Source organism: Schistocerca americana, chromosome 8 (genome assembly GCF_021461395.2).
Source record: "Schistocerca americana isolate TAMUIC-IGC-003095 chromosome 8, iqSchAmer2.1, whole genome shotgun sequence".
NCBI lineage: Eukaryota > Metazoa > Arthropoda > Insecta > Orthoptera > Acrididae > Schistocerca > Schistocerca americana.
Window position 1 is genome coordinate 131037217 of NC_060126.1, and position 6059 is coordinate 131043275.

Below are 6059 nucleotides of genomic sequence, written 5' to 3' on the forward strand. Positions count from 1 at the left end.
CCCTTCGAGCTAACGCCGTGAACCTCGTTAGTGACGATAGTAGACAACGTCGCCTGGAGCAAAAACAGGTGACTGCCGCTGCACAGAAACCTGATGCGGCGGATGTAGCAAAGACATCAAGGTTCGATGAGGGCGACCGTGGAGCAACTCAGCCAGCGAGCGACCATCTCGGGGCTGAGAGCGATACGAGGACAAAAAGAGCAATAACGCGTTCTCCCGAGAATGCGACGCTTTCAACTTCAACATCTGTGACTTGAAAGTCCTGACCAATCGTTCAGCGGCACCGTTTGACTGTGGCGAAAACGGCGCGGACGTCAGATGTTGAATACCATTGGCCTTGCAGAATGACACATTCTGCGGACATGAATTGTGCGCCATTGTCGGAAACAATAGTCTGTGGAAGACCTTCAATGCAAAAGATAGCAGATAACGCTTGGATGGTGGCAGATGACGTTGTGGAAGACATCCGGACAACAAAAGGAAAATTACTCAATGAATCTACCACAACCAACCATCGAGCATTCCAGAATGGACCAGCAAAATCGATGCGTAAGCGTTGCCAAGGGGAAGTGGCTTTCGGCCATGCAAAGAATTTCCGCGGTGGTGCGGATTGGTGTTCGGCACACGCCATGCAAGAAGAGCACATATGCGTAATCGCAGCATCGATTCCGAACCAAGTACAATGCCGACGAGCAAGTTGTTTCGTTCTCACTGTACCCCAATGTCCTTGGTGGAGAAGGCGTAAGACAGACGACTGTAACGAACGTGGGACCACGACACTGGACTGATCAGTATCAGAACGCAACAGCAAAACACCACGTCGTACAAAAAGTCTCTCCTTGTGAGCAAAAAATTGGCGAACTAACGGATCCCCGATCCGTGACTTTGACAAGGACCATTGCGTAGCAACAAAACGCAGAACGGTAGCAAGGACAGGGTCAGCAGCTGTGGGTGCAGCTATACGACGAAAATCAATCGGAAACGATTCGACCACTGCATCGGTTTCCGCATCGATGAACATGCAAGCAAGTTCGGAAGAATCGAATGCTCTATCCTCAGCAACAGGCAAACGGGACAACGCATCGGCGTTTCCGTGCTTAGCAGTGGACCGATACAAGATATCGTAGCGGTACTGCGAGAGGAAAATAGACCAGCGAATAAATTTCTGCGCTGTACGTGGACGTACAGTCTTGTTCGGATGAAAAAGCGATGTCAAGGGTTTGTGGTCTGTGATGATGGTAAAGTGGCGACCATACAAGAAATCATAAAACTTGGTAACACCAAATACGAGAGCCAATGCTTCTTTCTCGATCTGTGAATAATGTCTTTGCGCAGACGAGAGCAATTTGGACGCAAAGGCAATAGGGCGATCATGCGGTTCATCTTTCTGCGCAAGCACAGCACCGATCCCGAAATCCGATGCATCCACCATCAACAAACGGGGTTTCTGGGGATCGAATGGCGTAAGGCAAGTATTGGAAAGCAACGCCGATTTCAACTGGCGAAAGGCGCATTCGCATTCCGTCGTCCCGACGAACGGAACACCTTTACGGCGTAAGCGATGAAGCGGAGCTGAAATGGAAGAGGCGTGTGGGACATATCGTTGATAATAGCAGATTTTTCCCAGCACACTCTGTAGCTGCTTCAAATTCTGCGGCGAAGGCAAGTCTTGTATGGCACGGAGGTGCTCGGGACTAGGATGTATACCTTGGGCATTGAGTACATGTCCCAGGTAGGGTAAGTCGCGAGCAAAAAACACACATTTATCCTTCCGCAAGCGAAGACCATTTTGTCGCAAGACCTGAAATAATGTTCTGAGATTGGCTAAATGTTCTTCTTCCGTCGTTCCGGAGATCACAATATCGTCCAGATAGTTCGCTGCAGTAGGGACCGACGCACAAACAGTTTGCAGATATTGCTGAAACAATGCAGGGGCGGACGCACACCCGAATGGCAGTCGTTTGAATCGATACAAATCAAGATGCGTGTTAACCACCAAAACGCGCTGAGAGTCTTCGTCCGCCGGTATTTGCAAGTACGCATCTGCTAGGTCCAACTTCGAAAAATATTTACCCGGGCACAGTCTGTCAAAAAGATCTTCCGGGCGAGGTAAAGGAAAATGTGCAATCACTAGTTGTGGATTCACTGTTGCCTTGAAGTCCACACAAAGTCTCAATTTTCCAGAAGGTTTTGGCAAAATTACTAAGGGTGATGCCCAGAGAGAAGCCTGCACACGTTCAATCATACCTTGTGATTCCAAATCGTGTAATGTTTTTGCGACCTCATCACGCAATGCGTGGGGAACATTGCGCGCTCTGAAAAATTTCGGTTGCGCGTTTACTTTCAGTTCCAAATGTGCTTTATAGTTCTTAGCACAACCAAGGCCCGGTGCAAAAATGTCTGCAAATTCTTCATATAGACAAGAAACACTGTCTGAAGGCAAAGTCTGGTTCACTGATAGGACCTGATTTACTATAGACAAGTTAAACAAATGAAATAAATCGAAACCATACAAGTTCACTGCAGAAGAAGAACGAAGGATGTACAATGACAAGTTTTGTTTGTCCCTTGTATGTTGCAAGAAGGCTGCACTGTCCTAACACAGGGAGCCCGTGACATGAATAGCTACTGAGCTTAACATTTGCGGCACACAACGGAGGTGTGCCCAGCTGTTTGTACGTGTCTTGATTGATCAGTGAAACTTCAGCTCCGGTATCAAGCTGGAATGGTATCGCTTGGCTGTTAATGTCCAAGTCTACAAAAAGTTTATTGTCCTGTTGACGACAAGAGCGACTGTCTCGTGTAACGTGAACTGACACTGGTACAAAATCACTTCCGACTGGATGGGATTTCTGGCGATGTCGACGCACACTTTTTGTGGGACGAACACACTGTTTGAGAGAGTGGCACTGAGTGGAGAGGAATGAACTACATGAATTTCCATGGGCGAAGTTTCACGAGCCTGAGTACTCTTGGTTCGGTTCCGATTCCGGCGTGAAGCAAAGGGCCTGGAATGATTGTGAGTGTCTAATCGGAGCTTTATCTGGCAAACACTCTGAACATGTCCCGTTTTATTATAGAAAAAGCAAATAGCCTGGCATGACGGGCAATTCTCACGCGAATGTCTAGTTGCACACTGCGGGCATGATTTTAGCACTGCATTTGCATGCCTGCGCGGCACACGTGGCTGAGAGCCTGGTGGCCGTTGCGCGGCCGGGTGCAAGGACTGTTTACTGTTCCGTACAGCGCGCCCGGCGGGAAGGTTAACCTGACACACGGGTGGCGAAGTTTCAAATGATTCCTGAGGAAAGTAAGTGTGTCCTGGCGATCCAATATGTCCATCACTTGTTGAAGGGAGGGATTGACTAGTTTCAAAATATGTTCCCTTATACGATTATCAGAAACGTTCTGTGCAATTGCATCACGTACCATGGTATCTGAATAAGGGAGTCCACACTGACACTCAATCGCACAATCCCTAGTAAGGTCTTGCAAAGATGCAACCCACTAACTATTAGTCTGACCGGCCATACGTTTTGTACGAAAGAAGGAATACCTTTTTGCAACTACATTGACTGATTCTTTGAAATATGCATCTAATACAGACAAAATTTCGTCGTAGGACAGAGTTGTTACGTCGTGTCGGGGAAATAAATTGACTATCACACGGTACGTTTGGACGCCAACGGATGCTAACAAAAAAGGCTACCGCTCATTACCTTGAATTCTGTAGGCGGCGAGATGGAATCCAAATTGGCGGGAGCACTCCGTCCAGCTTTCCAGTGCAGCATCAAAAGGTCGAAAATTTTGTGCAACAGCATGTTGTGGCTGCGATAGCGGTGGAGCGGCGGCTGCCGCATCGTTTTGCATTGCTCGTTGACCCTGGACGATCTGTCCAAGGGCATCCCCTAAGGCCTGCGTCTGCTGATCCTGCAAGCGATAAAATTTGGACAGTACATCTGGAGATGATGGCGAAGCCATTACACAAGTAAATCAGGGCAGTATAAAACTTCCTGGCAGATGAAAACTGTGTGCCTGACCGAGACTCGAACTCGGGACCTTTGCCTTTCGCGGGCAAGTGCTCTACCAACTGAGCTACCGAAGCACGACTCACGCCCGCTACTCACAGCTTTACTTCTGCCAGTACCTCATCTCCTACCTTCCAAACTTTACAGAAGCTCTCCTGCGAACCTTGCAGAACTAGCATTCCTGAAAGAAAGTCTCGGTCGGGCACACAGTTTTAATCTGCCAGGAAGTTTCATATCAGCGCACACTCCGCTGCAGAGTGAAAATCTCATTCTGGAAACATCCCCAAGGCTATGGCTAAGCCATGTCTCCGCAATATCCTTTCTTTCAGGAGTGCTAGTTCTGCAAGGTTCGCAGGAGAGCTTCTGTAAAGTTCGGAAGGTAGGAGGTGAGGTACTGGCAGAAGTAAAGCTGTGAGTACCGGGCGTGAGTCGTGCTTCGGTAGCTCAGTTGGTAGAGCACTTGCCCGCGAAAGGCAAAGGTCCCGAGTTCGAATCTCGGTCGGGCACACAGTTTTAATCTGCCAAGAAGTTTCATATCAGCGCTCACTCCGCCGCAGAGTGAAAATCTCATTCTGCAGGGCAGTATAGTTAAGAACGCAGAAAACCTCGTCGCCAAAATGTTTTGGATTGGCAGGAGACCAACCCACTAAATTTAGAGGAAGCCGAAAGGCACGCGTTTTAGCTCACGCATGCTGGCGTGAGGTCTGGAACAGGACCAGGAAATTAGAACTTAGAAGAACGGACGCAGATGGTGGAATAATTAACTTTAATCCATTAATGTTGAACGTAGCTCTTGTCTGTACATTATTTACAATATCAATAGCAACTGATAATGGCGCCTTGCTAGGTCGTAGCAAATGACGTAGCTGAAGGCTATGCTAACTATCGTCTCGGCAAATGAGAGCATATTTTGTCAGTGAACCATCGCTAGCAAAGTCGATTGTACAACTGGGGCGAGTGCTAGGAAGTGTCTCTAGACCTGCCGTGTGGCGGCGCTCGGTCTGCAATCACTGATAGTGGCGACACGCGGGTCCGACGTATACTAACGGACGGCGGCCGATTTAAAGGCTAAAACCTAGCAAGTGTGGTGTCTGGCGGTGACACCACACAAATTATGCAATAAGTTGAAAGAGTACGCTCGAAGTTGCAATGTTCATATTTTTTTATTAATTCAGGACTAGTTTCGAACCTAAGCTCATTATCAAATTATCCACAAACCTACTCAGTAACATCCCACACTACGTGACTATCAATTCTAGTTTAACAGTTCTTGTAAATTAGTACATAGCTAAGTTTTATTCATCTAACTGAGACATCGCAGTGTGGAAAGTCACGTTGCACAGTCAGGGGAATGACGTTTGGCCCTTCACTAATGTTCAGATGGTTCAAATGGCTCTGAGCACTATGGGAGTTAACATCTGAGGTCATCAGGCCCCTAGACCTACAACTACGTCAACCTAACTAACCTAAGAACATCACACAAATCCATGCCCGAGGCAGAATTCGAACCCGCGACCGTAGCATCCGCGTGGTTCCGGACTGAAGCACCCAGAACCGATCGGCCACCACGACCGGCCGCACTAATGTGCAAGAAGTTTTGAACTAGAATGAACCGCCATGTGAATGTCGTAATGAATTTTACTACATAGGTTAGTAGATGATTGAATAATGAGCTTAGGTTCGAAAGCAGTCATCAAGTAATAAAGGAAATTAAAATTGCAACTTCGACGTTCTCCGCACTTAATTGCTTAATTTTGAAAATAGTATGGCCTGTAATTTGTGATTCCACTGCTGAACTAGTCAATACATCTGAATTCCTTGCAGTGGTTGTAAACTTTCTTGATGCTGGGATGTAGACCATAGTGACGTAGTTACCTGGTTGTAGAGTGGCAGTGCTGCTGGTTTTTGCATGATAACTAAAGGCGAAATTTGTATTGCGCCTGTTGTACAGCATAGTACAGCAGTGATGGTAAAGCGGTCTACGAAAGAAGCGTTTCACCTGACGAATAATGACTCGTGCGGAGGCAAAAT

At 47.4% G+C, this 6059-nt stretch overlaps 1 non-coding gene across 1 annotated transcript; it reads left to right on the plus strand.

Annotated features, from left to right (window-relative positions):
• The first annotated feature begins 4460 nt into the window (after positions 1-4460).
• On the plus strand, positions 4461-4535 carry Trnas-cga. Its single transcript has one exon. It is a non-coding gene; the product is annotated as a tRNA-Ser (tRNA).
• The last annotated feature ends 1524 nt before the right edge of the window (positions 4536-6059 follow it).